This window comes from Chiloscyllium punctatum, chromosome 7, assembly GCF_047496795.1.
Source record: "Chiloscyllium punctatum isolate Juve2018m chromosome 7, sChiPun1.3, whole genome shotgun sequence".
In the NCBI taxonomy this organism is placed as follows: domain Eukaryota; kingdom Metazoa; phylum Chordata; class Chondrichthyes; order Orectolobiformes; family Hemiscylliidae; genus Chiloscyllium; species Chiloscyllium punctatum.
In genome coordinates this window covers 116,987,413-117,006,654 of record NC_092745.1, presented here as the reverse complement: position 1 = coordinate 117,006,654, position 19,242 = coordinate 116,987,413, and the positions used below count along the sequence as shown (strand labels likewise).

The 19,242-nt window shown below is 42.2% G+C and overlaps 1 protein-coding gene and 1 long non-coding RNA gene across 8 annotated transcripts in view; one reads left to right on the top strand and one right to left on the bottom strand.

Moving 5' to 3' along the window:
- LOC140480081 (zinc finger protein 644-like) overlaps nt 1-14,435 on the bottom strand; it is a 167,481-nt gene extending 153,046 nt beyond the window's left edge. For 6 of the 7 annotated variants that reach the window (XM_072574706.1, XM_072574704.1, XM_072574709.1 and 3 more), the window contains exon 1: nt 14,122-14,435. The gene's annotated coding sequence lies outside the window, so the exon portion shown is untranslated. Of the gene's footprint in view, nt 1-2,781; nt 4,035-14,121 lie in introns of all 7 variants that reach the window. The other variant, XM_072574705.1, reaches the window with a different exon arrangement.
- On the top strand, nt 14,282-15,327 carry LOC140480083 (uncharacterized). Its single transcript, XR_011961188.1, has 2 exons — nt 14,282-14,603; nt 14,718-15,327. It is a non-coding gene; the product is annotated as an uncharacterized lncRNA (long non-coding RNA).
- Nucleotides 15,328-19,242: the final 3,915 nt, after the last annotated feature.

Here is a 19,242-nt window from a genome sequence, read left to right as displayed (position 1 = left end):
AGATAATCAAGGTTCCTCTGTATTCCTATAAACAATGACAACAAAAACCAAAGCCAAAGGCTTGGCAATCTCCCCATGGCTTCCCAAAGAATCCTAGGATAAATCCCATCTGGCCCAGGGGACTCATTCTATTTTCACACTTTTCAGAATTGCTCCTTATGAATCGCAATCCAGTCTAGTCTAATAGCCTGTAATAGTCTAATATTCTCCTCAACAACAGTCTTTTTCCTATGTGAATACTGATGAAAAATATTCATTTAGCACCCCACCTAACTCTTTGTCCACGTACATCTTCCCACTATTGTCCTTGACTGGCCCTAATCTTACCCTAGTCATTTATTCCTGACATACTTACACAAGGTTTTAGGGTTTTCCTTGATCCTGCGTGCCAATGATTTCTCATGTCCTCTCCTGGCTCTTATTAGCTCTCTCTTTAGGTCTTTCCTGGCTAAATTGTAACCCTCAAATGCCCCAACTGAGCCATCACATCTCATCCTAACATAAACCTTCTTCCTCTTGACTAGAGATTCAACTTCTTTCATAAACCATGGTCCCCTCATTCGACCACTTCCTCCCTACTGACAGGTGCATACTTAACAAGGACACGCAGTAGCTGTTCCTTGAACAAGCTCCACATTTCAGTTGTGCCCATCCCTTGCAGTTTCCTTCCCCATCCTATGCATCTCAAATCTTGCCTAATCACATCGTTTTTGCCTATCCCTCAGCTATAACTCTTGCCCGCGGTATATATTTATCCCTTCCATTGCTAAACATAACCGAATTGTGGTCACTATCACCAAAGTGCGCACCTACCACCAAATCTACCACCTGGCCAGGTTCATTACCCAGTACCAAATTCAATGCGGCCTTGCCCCATGGTGTCTTGTCTACATACCGTGTCAGGAAACCCTCCTGCATGCATTGAACAAAAATTGACCCATCTAAAGTACTTGAGCTATAGTATTCCCAGTCAATGTTTGGAAAGTTAAAAAGTCACGATAACAACTACCCTGTTATTTTCATTCCTACCCAGAATCATCTTTGCAATCTTTTCCTCTACATCTCTGGAACTATTTGGAGGCCGATAAAAAACTCCCCACAGGGTGGCCTCTCCTTTCTCGTTTCTAACCTCAGCCCATACTACTTCAGTAGATGAGTCCTCAAACATCCTTCCTACAACTGCAATCCTGTCCTTGAATAAAAATGCCACAACTCCCACCATCCCTCTGTCCCCGCCCCCACATCTTTGTACCATCTTCTCTGTTCTTACAGAAACATCTAAATCCCGAAATCTGAAACAACCATTCCTGTCCCTGCACTATCCATGTCTCCGAAATGGCCACATCAAAATCTTATCAACTCATGCTGCAAGTTCACCCACCTTACTTTGGATGCTCCTTGCATTGAAATGGACACACTTCAAACCAACTTCTTGCTTGCCAGTGCCCTCTTGCAACCTTGAAACCTTATTTATGACCTCACTAGTTTCAACCTCCTGTGTACTCATACAACAATGTGGGTTCCCATCGCCCCACTGAATTAATTTAAACACAGACAGCATTAGCAAAATTTCCCCCTAGGATATTGGTACCCCTCTGGTTCAGGTAAAGACTGCAGAGATCCCACTTACCCCAGAATAAGCCCTAATTATCGAGGAATCCAAAACCTTCCCTCCTACATCATCCCTGTAGCCAAGTGTTCAATTCCTCTCTCTCCCTATTCCTTACCTCGCCAGCACGTGGCACAGGCAACATACCAGAGATAACATCTGTTTGTCCCATCTCTAAGCTTCCACCCCAGCTCCCTGAATTTCTGCTTTCAAACGCCCATCTCTGCCTCCCTACGTGGACCATGACTTGGGGCTGTTCCCCCTCAAGGATCCCAAAAACATGATCAGAGACATCACGAACCCTGGAACCTGGGAGACAACACTTCATCTTTAGTGAAGTATCTTGTCATAAGTCGGCTGAACGTTTAAATGCAGCACATCTAATGGCTCCCCTCTACCCAATTTGGTTTAGACTTCCTTAAAAAAAACTCAAATAGTCAGATATGACTTCCCTTTCATGAAGTTATGCTGATTCTAATGCCTTTTAGGGAAGGAAACTACCATCCTTACCTGGTCTGGCCTACATATAACTCTAGACCCACAGCAGTGTGGTTGACTATTAACTGCCCTCTAGACAATTAGGGATAGGTAATAAATGCTACCCAACCAGCAACACCCTCATCCCATGAATGAATAAAAAAATTCTTACAGTCCAATCCCATTGCAATACAGGCATAAACACTATTTGCCTGTTTAGTCACTTGCTGTTCCTGTAAAACAACTTTGTCCCTCGCATGAATGTATTCAAGTCTCCAAGCATCAACATTTAGAAGTTTCATGCCTTTTAAAAAAAAGCTCTGCTTTTTCTGTTCGGATAGTGAAAGTGAAAAACTTCATATTCTCATTGTATTCAATCTGCCACCTTGCTTCTCAACACCTAACCTTTCTTCAGTCTCTGTGCAACCTGTTAGTGCACAGTTTTAATTCCCAGTTAGCTTTGTATCATAATAAACTTCAATACATTACTTTTGGGCTCATTGTCAAAGTAATTTAGGATTGTAAATAGCTAAAGTCCAAGCACTGATCCTTGTGACAATCCACTAGTCACAACTTGTCAACATGAAAACACTATCTGCTCCTCCAGTCTGATTCCTATTTATTACTTAATGTTATATGTATAGCCTAATTTCTGTTCTTGTGTTTTATGGCAAGGATCTTCTGCAATAATTTACCTTCCACTGACGTATGGCTCACTTGTCTATAGTTTTCTGGATCTCCTTGTTGTTCTTCTTAAAGAAAAGAAATAGCACTGGCTATTCTCCAGTCTTCAGAAACTGGTGGATGTGGTGCATCTGGATTTCCAGAAGGTATTCGACTAGGTGCCGCACAAAGGCTGCTGGAGAAGATAAACTTGCATTCTGTTACAAGTAATGTGTTAGCATGAATAGAGGATTGGTTAGCGAAAAGAAAATGCAAAGACTGGGGATAAATGGGTGGTTTTCTAGTTGGTGTCAGTTGCTAAAGGTGTGCCTCAGTGATCAGTTTGGGACCACAACTATTTATAATTTAGATAGAGGATTTGAAATTGGGGACCAAATGCGTCAAAGTTTGCAGATGACACTAAGATGAGTGGTAGTGCAAAGCATGCATGGAACAAGTGAAAGTCTGCAGAGGGATATGGATAGATTAAGTGATTGGGCAAGGGTTTTGTAGAAGGAGTACAATACGAGGTCATCTATTTTGGTAGGAATAACAAAATGGACTCTTAAATGGTGAAAAGTTGCAGCATGCTGCTGCGCAGAGGCACCTAGTTGTCCTTGTGCATGAATCACAAAATGTTGGTTTGCAGGTAATTAAGAAAGCAAATGGAATGCAATCGTTCATTGCTAGAGGATTGGAGTTAAAAGCAGATATGCTGCAGCTGTATGCGGAGCTGGTGAGGCCACACCAGGTGTACTGTGTACTGTTGTTTTAACTGAGACACTAAGTACTAGTACTGGAGGGCATACAGGGGAGTTGATTGTGAAGTTGAGGGGGTTTGCTTCGGAGGGGAGGTTGAGTAGACAGAGACTATACTCATTGGAATTTAGAAGCACAAGAGCTGATCTTATAGAAACACAAGATTATGCAGGAAATAGATAAGACAGAAGGAGGGAGGTTGTTACCACTGGCGGGTGAAACGAGAACAAGGGGGCATAGCCTCAACTTAAGGGGAACAAATTTCGGACCGAGTTGAGGAGGAACTACTTCACCCAAATGGTTGCGAACTGCTGGAATCTCCTGCCCAATGAAGCAGTTCCGGCTACCTCGTTGAATGATTTTAGGGCAAAGGTAGATAGATTTTTTTGAACAGTAAAGGAATCAAGGGTTATGGCGGGTGGGCAGTCAGGCAGAGCTGAGTCCATGATCTTATTGAATGGGACAGCAAGCACGAGCTGCCAAATGGCCTACTCCTGTTCCTCGTTCTTATGTTCTTGGACTTCATCTGTAGTTAAAGAAAACACAATCAGTCTCTATCGAAGATCTCTCCCTTGCCTCCCACAATATCCTGGAACAGACCACATCAGACCGTGGGGACTTAGACAGTAATAGAGATGTACAGCATGAAAACAGACCTTTCAGTCCAACCCGTCCATGCCAACCAGATATCCCAACCCATTTCTAGTCCCACCTGCCAACACCTGGCCCATAGCCCTCCAAACCCTTCCTATTCATATACTCATCTAAATGTCTTTTAAATGTTGCAATTGTACCAGCCTCCACCACTTCCTCTGGCAGCTCATTCTATACACATACCACCTTCTGCATGAAAATGTTGTCCCTTTGATCTCTTATGTCTTTCCCCTCTCACCCTAAACCTATGCCCTCTAGTTCTGGACTCCCCAACCCCAGGGAAAAGACTTTATTTATCCTATCCATGCCCCTCAATTTTGTAAACCTCTATAAAGGTCACCCCTCAGCCTCCAATGCTCCAAGGAAAACAGGCCCAGCCTGTTCAGCCTCTCCCTAGAGCTCACATCCTCCAACCCGGGCAACATCCTTGTAAATCTTTTCTGAACGCTTTCAAGTCTCACAACATCTTTCCAATAGGAAGGAGACCAGAATTGCAGCAATATTCCAACAGTGGCCTAACCAATGTTCTGTATAGCCGCAACATGACCTCCCAACTCCTGTACTCAATACTCTGACTGATAAAGGAAAGCATACCAAAAGCTTTCTTCACTATCCTATCTACCTGCAACTCCACTTTCAAGGAGCTATGAACCTGCACTCCAAGGTCTCTTTGCTCAGCAACACACCCTAGGACCTTACCATTAAGTGCATAAGTCCTGCTAAGATTTGCTTTCCCAAAATACAGTACCTCGCATTTATCTGAATTAAACTCCATCTGCCACTTCTCAGCCCATTGGGCCATCTGGTCAAGATCCTATTGCAATTTGAGGTAACCCTCTTCGCTGTCCACTACACCTCCAATTTTGGTGTCATCGACAAACTTACTAACTGTACCTCTTGTGCTCGCATCCAAATCATTTATGTAAGTGACAAAAGGTAGAGGGCCCAGCACTGATCCTTGTGGCACTCCACTGGTCACAGGCTTCCAGTCTGAAAAACAACCCTCCACCACCACCCTCTGTCTTCTACCTTTGAGCCAGTTCTGTAAGCAAACAGCCACTTCTCCCTGTATTCCATGAGATCTAACCTTGCTAATCGGTCTCCCATCGGAAACCTTGTTGAACGCCTTACTGAAGGCCATATAGATCACATCTACCAGCTCTGCCCTCATCAATCCTCTGTTACTTCCTCAAAAAACTCAATCAAGTTTGAAAGACATGATTTCCCACGGACAAAGCCGCCACGTTGACTATCCCTAATCGGTCCTTGCCTTTCCAAATACATGTACACCCTGTCCCTCAGGATTCCCTCCAATAACTTGCCCACCACCGACGTCAGGCTCACCGGTCTATAGTTCCCTGGCTTGTCCTTACCACCCTTAAACAGTGGCCCCAACGTTTGCCAACCTCCAGTCTTCCGGCACCTCATTTGTGACTATCGATGATACAAATATCTCAGCAAGAGGCCCAGCAATTACTTCTCTAGCTTCCCACAGAGTTCTCGGATACACCTGATCAGGTCCTGGGGATTTATCCACCTTTAACCGTTTCAAGACATCCAGCACTTCCTCCTCTGCAATATGGACATTTTCCAAGATGTCATCATCTATTTCCCTACAGTCTATGTCTTCCATATCCTTTTCCACAGTAAATACTGGTGCAAAATATTCTTTTAGAATCTTCCCCCATTTTCTGCGGCTCCACACAAAGGCCGCCTTGCTGATCTTTGAGGGGCCCTAATCTCTCGTTATCCTTTTGTCCTTAATGTATTTGTAAAAACCTTTTGGATTCTCCTTATTTCTATTTGCCAAAGCTATCTCATGTCCCCATTTTGCCCTCCTGATTTCCTTCTTAAGTATACTCCTACTTCCTTTTATACTCTAAGGATTCACTCCATCTCTGCTGTCTATACCTTACATAGGCTTCCTTCTTTTTCTTAACCAAACCCTTAATTTTGTTAGTCATCCAGCACTCCCCGTACCTACCAGCCTTTCCCTTCACCCTAACAGGAATATACTTTCTCTGGATTCTCGTTATCTCATTTCTGAAGGCTTCCCATTTTCCAGCTGTCCCTTCACCTGTGAACATCTGCCCCCAATCAGCTTTCAAAAGTTCTTGCCTAATACCGTCAAAATTGGCCTTTCTCCAATTTAGAACTTCAACTTTTAGATCTGGTCTATCCTTTTCCATCACGATTTTAAACCAAACAGAATTATGGTCGCTGGCCCCACTGACACCTCAGTCACCTGCCCTGCCTTATTTCCCAAGAGTAGGTCAAGTTTTGCACCTTCTCTGGTAGGTACATCCACATACTGAATCAGAAAATTGTCTTGTACACACTTAAATTCCTCTCAGTCTAAACCCTTAATGCTATGGCAGTCCCAGTTTATATTTGGAAATCCCCTACCATAACCACCCTATTATTTTTACAGATAGCTGAGATCTCCTTACAACTTTGTTTCTCAATTTCCCTCTGACTATTAGGGGGTCTATAATACAATCCCAATAAGGTGATCATCTCTTTCTTATTTCTCAGTTCCACCCAAATAACTTCCCTGGATGGATTTCCAGGAAGATCCTCCCTCAGTACAGTGGTAATGCTATCCCTCACCAAAAAATGCCACTCCCCCTCCTCTCTCGCCTCCCTTTCTACCCTTCCTGTCGCATTTGTATCCTGGAACATCAAGCTGCCAGTCCTGCCCATCCCTGAGCAATGTTTCCATAATTGCTATGATATCCCAGTCCCATGTTCCTAACCATGCCCGGAGTTCATCTGCCTTACCTGTTAGGCCTCTTGAATTGAAATAAATGCAGTTTAAATTTATTAATCCTACCTTGCCGCTGCTTGCCCTGACTGTTTGACTTACCTAATTTTATGTTTTTCAAGTTACCCAGCATCACCTCCTTAAATCGACATGCTCTGGACTACCAACAGCATTCCCTAATCTAAGCATCATTTTTGTCCTCCTCAGTGAATACCGATGTGAAGTGCTGATTAGGGAACCTCACCTACTTCTTTAGATCCACACACAAATCCCTCCTTTGTCCTCGAGTAGACTTGCACTTTCCTTAACCAGCCTCTTGCTCCTATTTCATGGTCCCTTTTAGCCCTCTAATTTCTTGTTTACTTTCTTTCCCACTTCCTTCAGTTTCCTCAAGGGCCTAGTTTGATCTCAATTTCCTAAACTTACATTACACTGCCTTTTTCAGGAAACTTTCAATATCTTGTGTCATCCAGGGTTCCCAAATCTTGCCAACCTTATCCTTCATCCTCACAGCTAAATATTGGGCCTGGACATTGATCAACTGGCCTTCAAAAGACTCCCACATGTCAGATGTATACTTAACCGCAAATAACTGCCACCAATCCAGTTTCTCCAATTCTTGTCTAATACTATTGTAATTGGCCTTACCCCAATTTAGTACTTTCATCTAAGGACCAGCCTATCCTTATCCATAGCTATCTTAAAACTTATGGAATTACGATCCCTGTTCTCAAAATGCTCCCACAAACTTTTGATCATCTGGCCAGACTTATCCCCAAGAAATAGGGTCTGATATAGCTCCTTTCCTAGTTGAGCCATCTTCATATTGTTTCAAGATACCCTCCTGGATGCAGTTATGGCATCATACAGACCTTTTGGTCCAACTTGTGCACAGGTTTTCCCAAACTAAACTAGCCCCATATGTCTGCAGGGTTTGGCCCATACCCCTCTAAACTTTTGCTATCCATGTGCCTGTCCAAATGTATTGTAAATATTGTAACTGCATCTGCACCTACTACTTCCTCTGGCAGTTCATTCCATGTATGTCCCACACTATGAAAACATTACCTTCAGGTCCCTTTTAAATCTTTACCCTCATCTTAAAAATATGATCTCTAGCTTTTAATTCCCCTATCCTCATGTAAAGGTCTTTGCTATTCATTTCATCTGTGCTCCTCGTGATTTTATAAACATCTAACTGGTTACCCCTCAACACACTATGCTTTCAGGGGAAAAAAAAAGTTCCAGTCTATCCTTGCTCCGACCCATCTAAGCCCCTGACACTAAGCCCCATTAATGGAGCCTCAATCAATATTGGGGAAGTTAAAATTACTCATTACAACATGATTTTTGCATCTTTCAATGATGTGCCTGCATATCTGTTCTTCTGTCTCCCATTGGCTCTTGGAAGGCATACAATATAAACCCCATCATAGTGACTGCACCTTTTTTTTTTGAGTTCCACTCATATGGCCTCACTGGATGAGCCCCCCACCCCCCCCACCCGAAGATGCCCTCACCATGTCACAGCTATGATATCAGTAATGCCCCACCCCTTATACAGCCGTCTCTTTAGAAGTTTCAGGCATGATACTTTGAGCTGCCAGTCCCGCCCTTCTCTCAATCAAGTTTCTTTAATGGCTACAAGATCATAATTCCATGTCCTTATCCAAGCTTCAAACTCATCTGCTTAACCTATTTACTCCTTGTATTAAAATCAGAATCTCAACCCTTCTGCCAATGGGAATGGTTTGTCTGTTCAGATTGTTATGGATTAGGCCAGACTCCTCAAAACATTTGTAAGCAGGTAGCCCAGACCGTAACTTTACTATTTGTTTACCTAGGTGTATAGTGGATATTCCCGGTGTAAATTAGCTGGGACAACTGCCACATTTCAAACAAACAAGAGTAATTCACAAAATTACAGAATGAAACAGAATACTTGGATATAGATTTTCTCGCTGAGCTGGAAGGTGAGTTTTCAGACATATCATCACCGTATTAGGTAAAGTCTTCAGTGAGCCTCTGCATACCGGATAACTTATCCTATCCAAACCTGACTTAATAATGCTGTTCTGAAAACACTTGCAACAATCCCAATACACACATCCCTTTACACAAAAGGTAAAATCAAACAAAGCTTTACAGTTCAAGGAGAGAAACAAGTCAGCAGCTTGTTTCACACACAACTGCTGAACAGAACCAAAAAAACCTCAGCTGCCAGGACTAGCCACTCCCCTTTCATGACAAAAATTATTTCTAAAACATGAGAGCCTTTGGCCTGAGGTATCGTCTGTTTAGGGGTAAACAAAAATAAAGGGCCCCAATAAACCAATCATCTCTGCACCAACTCAGCCGTTTGGGAGCCTGGGCTGCTTTATGAACCCCCTGGGGAAAAAAAAATCAAGGACACACCAACTTTGAGAAATGGACCAGCTTTGTGACAAGGTCCATCACGATTTCAAGTTCTGCTCATCAAAGCCCTCAACCTTCTCTTTTTAGAGGAGAATAGCATCAACTTGTCAAAGCTATCCATATAACTGAAGACCGTCTTCACAGTAACCATTCTCAAAATTTTCAGCACTTCCTCTAACATCATCACATTCTTCCCTAAACATGATGCATGCCACTGAACAAAATACACAAGTTGAGGTTCAATTAGCAAAGTTCACTTTTCCTCTGTTTGTAATATAATGACGATAGGGAGTAGAATCGCAGGTTCCCAAAACCTTTTAAGTGACTTTCTCAACTAATCCTACCAAATTCAATGATTTGTACCATGGTCTCTGTTCCTGAAAATCCTCTAGAATTGCACAATTTATTGTATGTTGCCTCTCCTCATTCTTCCTCCCAAAATACACACTTCGCGACATTACATTTCAACAGCATACTTACCAATTTCATCTCTGGTCTCTCGGTCAATCATTATCATCCTCAAATGTCAATGTTTCCCAGTTTCTTGCCATCTTCAAATTTTTAATTTGTGCCTTTTACTCAAATTTAGGCCATTAATAAAAAAATTCAAGAAAAGCAATAGATCTAGTGCCATTCCCTACAGATCTCTGTACACTTTCCTCCCATCCAAAATAACCAACTCCATATCCATGTTGCAACCATCTCTTTTACTCAACATTCCTCGAAAGCCTATGTGTCACTTTTGTCAAAAGTTGTTTGGAAGTCCATGCACACCATATCATCGTCATCAACACTTCCTATTAATTCTTCAAAAATTCAAAGTTAGGTTGTACACAATTTGACCTCAATAAATCTGTTTCCCTAATGAATAATCCAAAAGGTCAGACACATACACCAGATTAACACAAGTGAAACAAAAACATAATTTAAAAATTTCATATTTGAAAACAGAAGTTCTTCCGTTCCAGAGAAAGCTCTCATTGGTAATTATGAAAGGAGTACCGTTAAAAACCTAGACACATCTCATTCACTGTTTAACATTTTGAAGAGTATATTTTACACCAAGACGAACACTATAAAAAGGGCAAATTCTCAATTCCAATTATTTTAATTGACTACCACATGCTGGAACTTCAACTGTGCAATGTACTGAAAAGTGTAGAACCAACTGACAGCATATTCTAACTAGATTTCTGCCTTTAGCAATGCATGTGGTCTTCAGAACTTACTGTCAGTTTTACAACAGTGAATATTGATGAAGTCAGACAAGGTGACCACTTTGTAGAACTCTTCCAGTCCATGTGCAAGCATGACCCCTGATCTTCCCTTAGCCAATTGGTTTAATGCAGCATCCTGCTCACATGCCCACTTGTCGGTCCTGCAATGCTCCATCGAATCACTATGTAAACTGGAGGAATAAAATCTCATCTTCAGACATACACTCACTCCTACAGACCCATACACAGACCTCCTCTCATACACTCACGCATACACACCCCCTCACATACACACACACTCTGACATTCACCACCCTTCACCTCCCCCCCACCCCAACCTACACAAATTTGTGGGGTGAATTCATACTTGCAGAATTATATTTTCTTTTGCTAAAGAACTGTATGAATCCATGTAAGATTCTGTAAACCCCTTTTTTAGGGCATTGAGACACAGACTTTAACCTTAAACCTTCAATGCATTATCTGAACTGACATATCACCTATTGTTAAAGTTCACTTGAGAATGTAACTTTAAAAAAGTCTGGGGTTTATATATGAAAGAACTGAAACCAACATGGTCATTCTAAAAGAGGAGACTCTTAAACAATCCAGGTCTTTTTCGAGATATCATCTCAGTTGCAACACAGTGAAAACTTTTGCTATAAATTGTTTTACAATCTTAATACTCCACAACCACCTGATGAAGGAGCAGTGCTCCAAAAGCTAATGCTTCCAAATAAACCTGTTGGACTATAACCCAGTTGTGAGATTTTTAACAATCTTCAGACTAGGCATTTTACAAAGTTCTGGGTTTAATATTGAGTTCAACACCTTCGGATTGTGAACTCACACCTAGCTTGAGGGAATATCTCTAGGACACCCGCACCAAACAACCACACCGCCCCGTGGCCCAACATTTCAACTCCCCCTCCCACTCTGCCGAGGACATGGAGGTCCTGGGCCTCCTTCACCGGCACTCCCTCACCAGACGCCTGGAGGAAGACCACCTCATCTTCCGCCTCGGAACACTTCAACCCCAGGCCATCAATGTGGACTTCAACAGTTTCCTCATTTCCCCTTCCCCCCCCACCTCACCCCAGTTCCAAACTTCCAGCTCAGCACTGTCTCCATGACTTGTCCTACCTGCCTATCTTCGTTTCCAACTATCCACTCCACCCTTTCCCACCACCCCCCCCCCCTCGACCTGTCACCTTCATCCCCTCCCCACTCACCTGTTGTACTCCATGCTACTTTCTCCCCACCCCTACCCTCCTCTCACATATCTCTTCACCCTTCAGACTCTCTGCCTGTATTCCTGATGAAGGGCTTTTGCCCGAAACGTCGATTTTACTGCTCCTCTGATGCTGCCTGAACTGCTGTGCTTTTCCCCGTTACCACTCTAATCTAGACACCTCCTCCCCTACCACCTCCCCCCCACCCCTATTTCCACTACCTTTACTGGTTGCAGTATGGCTTATTTTATATTAATGCTTTAAATCACAGATCCAACTTCAAATTCTTCCCAACTTCTAATTAGAAAGAACTAGATAGATTTGTTTAATGCTGAATATAACTTTCCACCACAAATCTTCACAAGTTTAGAAAAAAACTTTAGAGCATTCCATCGGGTATAAACCATGCAACTTGGATATACAACTGCCAAGACCTTGCACCACATTTAGTTCACTCATTTGGGCATTACTTACTTTTGTAACTTTGCTTGCTTACCAATACAAAGTTTCTATGTAGAACTTAAGTCAGCTCTGCGCTTTCACATTGCCCTTGTAGTGCTTCTTTTGGCTAATCTGAAAACTTCAGAGTTTTCACATCAACAATTTAAGACTGCTGTGAGAAACTCACTTAGGATCCATGTACATGGAACAACAAATACAAAACACATTGTGGCCTCCTTTGAATAGGTATTTTCTCTCAGCTTCTGATATGTGCAAAGATGGAATTCCAAAGCCAACTTGTCCAAAACTCAATTATCTGCTAAATCCTACTTACAACAGAACTTTCCAGGTCCAGGTCACTTCAGCAGTCACCTACCAGAACCCTACCAAATATCTCAGATGATAAAAAAGGTGGTCTTTGTCTCAAAGAGAAACAAGAACTTTTTTTACCTTTATTTATGAAGCAAATCAGTTAAGTTTAATTAGATAGTGACAACGATTCTGTATTATTCACATCAAGCTGGTTTACTGTTTGCATGAAAATAATCCAGTTTGAAATGTTTAATGGACAAGATTACATTTTAGTGTTTAGTTTAAAACGAAACAACAAATTGCATGCAAAGCACATGCAAGCCGAACATTCATACTGGAAACCAATTATCATAGAAGCTTTTAAAAGAGTATTTGCCAGACACCCTGGCCATAGATAGCTTGCAAATATTTGAAGTATAGTGAATATTGTTGTGGCAGCATGCCATAAAAAGCAAGTTAAACATCCTACAAGAATCTTGCACTACTAAATGAAATTCAGGAAGATCTGAACACGCACACAAAATAAAAGACCAAAATTAGATAGCATCAGACCCTTGTATTTCTGGACCTAAATATACTACAATCACAATTAAAACTTGAAAACAACTTTGCTCTTCACCAGTCATCAAGTGACCAATAGTTGTGAACTTTTTCGTGCCCCTTGAAGAGTTTATTATAATCTGCAATTGATTAAACATACGTAAAAGGAAGGGGCAGGATTACAAAATTTACAGGTATTTAGAAATTTTATACAAGTACTCAAAACGTAATTCATAGCACTCTGTTAAATCTTCTCCAGATTTAAATTAAATTACTTGTGAATCCATTGTACAGCCATTGTTCTATGACAGCATTTGAAAAAATACTTCAATTGCCTTACATAGAATCCAAAGATGAATGGCATTGTATATCATTGACCTTGAATATGGTGACAAAAGCCACCAAATACCATTCAAAACAAATAAGGGCAAATTTAAAGACCAACAATCCAGTTTGGAGGCACAGGCTCTGAAGTACAGCACAGCTCCTTTCAATTTCTACAACACACTCCTGACATGCTTTCCCCATTTTGCCCAAGATCAATGCCAGTGTTCACTTTATGCGTGTGGGGTAGAGTTGCAGTGCAGAGCAGAATCTATTCAAAATAAAGAACTGCACAAAGCTCAAAATTTGACATTAAAAAAGACTAAACCAACTTTTGCTGTTGTAGTTATTGGAGTGGTGGGAAATAGAATGATAAAATCCAAGGTTGGGGGGGGGTGCAAGAATTGGTCGGAGATGCCATGTTGCGTGGCAAAGGAAGACATGCAAGGAGTGTGTGCCCCGTCCCGCCTGAATTGCCTGTCACGCTGTCGAGTCGGCTGAGTCCAAACCACAACCCAACAGCCAAGGAACTGGGAAGAGAGAGAGAGAGAGAGAAAGGGGAGATTGGTGGTGGAATGGATGGCAAGCAAAAAAAATAAAGCAAAACTCCCAACCGATCTTCGTCCTCCCCCACCCCCAACCATCGCTATCTCTCTCTCTCTACTGTAGGTGAGCTTATTGCAACAGGAAGGAGGAAAAAAAACACGCACATACCTTGTTTTTTTTGGCACAAGGAAATGCGCGGAGGAGCGGCGGGCTGGGTTTTATTGTCAGCGCTCGTCCTCCATCCATCCAGGCACCGCCGCCATTTTGCTCGCTATTGTGCCCGGAGATGGTGAAGGCGGGAGGGTGGGGGGAGGGGAGGGGAAAGAAGGGGGCGGTGGGACGCTTGGTGGGGGGGGAGGCAGGCCGTCGCTGAGCCCTCCCCGCGGGAACCGGCTTGGTGGTATCGGCTGGGTACAGCCTGGCGGTCGGCTTCCTGTCAGAAACACGAGCGGGCGCAATCCTTTGTCCCCGCCAAGTGCGTGTTTGCTCTTCCAGCACCACCATCACCAACCGCCTTCCCCCCCTCCTTTCCCTCCGCCAGTGGAAGCGCCTTCCCCCTCACCGACGCCTCTCTCCCCTGTCGCTGTTTTTTTTAAAGTGGCAGCTGGGGCTTCAGGAAAGCATGGAAATGGTGGCGGCTTCCTGACCAGGTGAGAGAGAGAGAGAGACAGCAGGATCCTGACTGGAAAAGAAAAATTGGATGGGTTGGTTGGGGGTGGTCTAAGAGAGAGAAAAAAATAATACCACTGATCTTTTTCTCGCAGCACCCGGTTTCCTGTCTGAAGAAAAACAAAATGGGAATGAACTCCCATCAGATCAACAAGGCAGGTGTCAAGTCGAAGGAAACTCGACGCTGCGAGAAAAATAATCATCAATGGCCAGTTGGGCGAGTTCCCCATGGGACACTGGGGAATCAGGCCTTCAGGAGAAAGGGGCCAAATAACATTTTACTTTATCGGTTGGGGAGTGAAAAAAAAATAAACATCCATTGCGCCTTTTTAAAACAAATCAATCTTTCGTCATCACACATGGGAAGATCGTTGCAAATGTGCGGTTATTTATTTTAATAGTTGCATGGATGTTTTACAAAGAAGCCTTTGGAAAGAATATCTTAATTAATATTCCGGAAGGTGTTTACCGGAGTACTGCTGACTACATGACTCTTGGCTTTGTGGCTGCTGGTGCTTGACAGCACGTCCTGGGAAATTGTTGACAAACGATTTAACTGCTTATTTACAATTCAGGCATGATTCCTGTCAAAATTCCAGAATTCGACCTTTCACCACTCCATTCCCCGCACATAATTTTCATTGATCTGTTTGGCATTTATCATTATAGTCCTATACTTTTTGCAAATAAAATGGGTTTTTTTCAGCCATTGTTTTGGTTGCATTTCTTCACATAGTATACATCCCGCTCAACAATACCACTGTTTACATGATTTTTCTTTGAGCGAAGAGATAAATTGCTTCCATACTTAACTGCTTGGAACATAATGCAAGCAGAAATGATGCAACAGATGACTCCACGGGCATGGACCAAGCTTCAGCTGCGTAGGACAGCACCACCATTTTAAATGGAAATTCACATAAACAAAACACTGTGAATACAAGGACATTTCCAATTCCAAAAGCAGCTACAAAGTTTAATGGAAAAGAAGATTCTGAACAACTGTGATAGTAATGGGAAAAAAGTTTATCTGTAATATGAAGATTTCAAGCACTAATATCAAATCGTTGAAATAGCCTATAAAGAAACAGATTTTGGTATGGCGAAAACATTAAAAGAGTACCTTGCATCCGTTCTCACTTTTGAAGTTGGTGCTTAACCAATTTAATTATGTCATTAACATTGTTAATATCAAAACATTAAAATATTGTTTTAGACAGAATTAGAAATCTTGATATAAAATAAGTAGATAGTTGAAATGATGTCCTTCTAGTGGATCTCAAGGAAATAGGAACAGATTCTCCTAACACCCTTCTTCCAACCTAACCAACCCTCCTTCCCCCAACGACTGGAAGAAGGCTAATGTTCCTATTTTTAATGAGGGAGCTAAGACAGTATAGGATACCTTTCGGCCCAGAAGTTTGTTGTCAGTACTAAAGAGGGATGATTAGGTATGCACTATTTGGCTACTTAAAGAAGTATATATCAGGAACACTTAATATGCTAGAAAAATTAGGGCCTGCCTCCACTGTATGTTTTGAAGCATTTATCAAAATTGTGAATGAGGTAAACATTACCTCAATTTTCAAAACATGAAAGAGAAGTTTGATGTTATTGTCACTGGATTGGTAATCCAGAAATCCAGGTTATTTTACTGCGGGGACCTGGATTCAAATTTCACAACAGTGGATGGAGGAGTTTGAATTCAATAAATATCAAAATGATGACCAATAAACCATTGGAATCAAATCTTATCTAGTTCACTAATGTCCTTTAGAAAGAGAAAACCTAGTCTGGCCTACAGATCCACAGCAATGTGGTTCACTCTTAAGTACCTCTAGCAATGGACTCTGTTGCCTCAAACTTTAAAAACCTGGCATCAACCAAAACACCCAGAAATGACATTGGCCCTTCTCACCAACATATAAGGGCTACTGCCAAAATTGGGAGAGCTATTGGTCTGACGTATTCATACTTACAGAATCATACCTTATATGTAATGTCCTAGACAACACCATCATTATCTCTGTCCCACCACCAGGACAGATGCATCCGCGGTTGAACCCAGTGGCATACAGTCAGGAAGGAGCTGCTCCAGGAGTCCTCAACATTGAAAGCAGACCTTGTGAAGTCTCATGGCATCAAGTCAAACATCGGCAAGGAAGGCTCCTGCTGATTACCACGAGAGGTCCCCACCTCCGATAATAAATCAGTGCTCCATGCTGAACACCACTTGGAGGAAAAACTGAAATTGGCAATGGCTCAGAATGTACTGTAATCGGGCAATTTCAGAGTCCATCCCCAAGAATGGCTTTGAAGCATCATTACTAATCGAGCTGGTCAAGTCCAAAAGGAAATAGCTGCTATGCTCGATCTGTGGCAGGTGGTGACGGAACCAACAAGAGAGAAGAATATACTTGACCTCATTCACACCGATGCAGTAAATGCATCTGTCATGACAACCTTGAGAAGAATGACCACGCACAACCATTGTGGAGACAATGTCCTGCCTTCACATTAATCACAAAGTGTGACACTGACAGCATGCCGAATGGAATAGACTTTGAATATATCTCTCAAATCAAGTCTGGCCATCCAATGAGGCGCTGAGGACCAACAGCAGCAATAGAATTGTATGCAAATACTAATGGCAACCTCATGGCTTGGCATACCCCCCCAATCTAATACTAAGATCAAGCCTGGTTCAACGAAGAATGCTGGAGTAGCACCAGGCCTACTTGAACATCAGGTGTTAATCTGGTGAAGCTACGAAACAAAACCACTACAAGAAAAAACTTGTGATCTACAAATATCCCCATTCTCGACAATGGTAGATCAGTGCAAAAGTAGGACAAAAGCATTTGCAACAATCTTCAGCCAGGAGTGCTGAATAGATGATGCATCTTGCCTCCTCCCAAGATCACTAGTGAATAGTACTGAAGAAGTATACTCCAGATTTGCCATTCCCTTCAAGCTGTTCCAGTACAGGTATAACACAAGCATTTTTCTGACAATGTGGGTAATTGTGTCCTAGATCGAACCATCTTCAGCTGCTTCATCAATATCATCGGTCAGAATAGGGATGTTCACTGATGATTGCACAATATTCTGCACAATTTGCAAATCTTCAGATACTGAAGCAATCCATGTCCAACGGCAACAGAATTGGGACAAAATTCAGGTTTGGGCTTATAAGTGAAAACTGAGATTTACGCCACCACAAGTGCCAGGCAATGAATATCTCCAACAAGAGAGAATCAAACTATCGCTCTTGACATTCAATTACTTCACAAAAAACAGGACAATTCCAACCTATTACCATCTTACTATTTTAATCTCAATCATCAGTGAATTTATGACAAGTATCATCAACAGTGCTATCAAGCAACACTTGCTTAGTGATAACCTGCTGACCCTGGTTTCTGACAGGGTGTCTCAATTCCTGACTTCAATATAGCTTTGGTTCAAACATGGACAAAAAAGCTGAACTCCAGAGGAGATGTGAAAGTGACTGCACTTGATATCAAGGTTGTATTTGACTAAATGTGGCATTAAGAAACCCTAACAGATTTGGATTCAATGGGAATTGGGGGAAAACTTTCCTCAGTTGGAGCCACAACTGACAAAGCTGGTTGTGGTTGGTGGAGGTCAGTCATCTCAGCTCCAGGGCAGTTCTGCAGGAGTTCCTCAGTGTTGTGTCCTAGGTCTAACCATCTTCAGCCGATTCATCAATATCATAAGTTGAGAAGTAGGGATGTTCACTGATGATTACACAATATTCTGCACAATTTGCAAATCTTCAGATACTGAAGAAAGCGTGTCCAAAGGCAACAGGATTGGGACAAAATTTAGGTTTGGGCTGACAAGTATAAACTAAGATTTATGTCACCACAAGTGCCAGGCAATGAATATTCCGAAAAAGAGAAAATCAAACCATCGCTCTTGACATTTAATGACTTCACAATCATTGAATTCCTGACTATTGGTTTCTAGGGATTATGATTGACTCGGAACTAAATGGTACAAATCACTACAAATACTGTGGCTCCAAGTACAGGTCAGAGCTCAGAATCCTGCAGCAAGTAACTCACCCCGTGACTCCACAAAGTCTGATCTTCCAAAACACAAGTTGGGAGTGTGATGGCATACTCCCCATTTGACTGGATGAATGCAGCACCAATAACATTCAAGAAACTTGATGCCATCCAGCAACAAAGCAACTTATTTGATTGGCATCACATCCATAAACACTCAGCCTCTCCACCCCAATGCTCAGCTTGCAGAAAGCTCTGTTTAAATCCATATTGGATTTCCTGTTCCTCATCTAGTTAGTATTGTGGGACAATGGAAACTCCTGATCTTGAATTTTGTACAATGTGTGAACTACCTCCGAAGGGTTCCGTTGTCTCCTCGATTTTCAAACTGGTTAATGCCATTGTCTCCCTAGCCAGTTTGGAGCGGACAGAAGTTGGTCAATATCTCTATTTAGTGGAGTTGGTTTCTTTTTAGTAATTGAAGTTAAAATACAGAATCAGTTGGCTGGACTGCTGACTTGCAATGCTGGACGATGATGATGATGCTACAGCATAGGTTCAATTCCTGCACCAGCTGATGCTACAG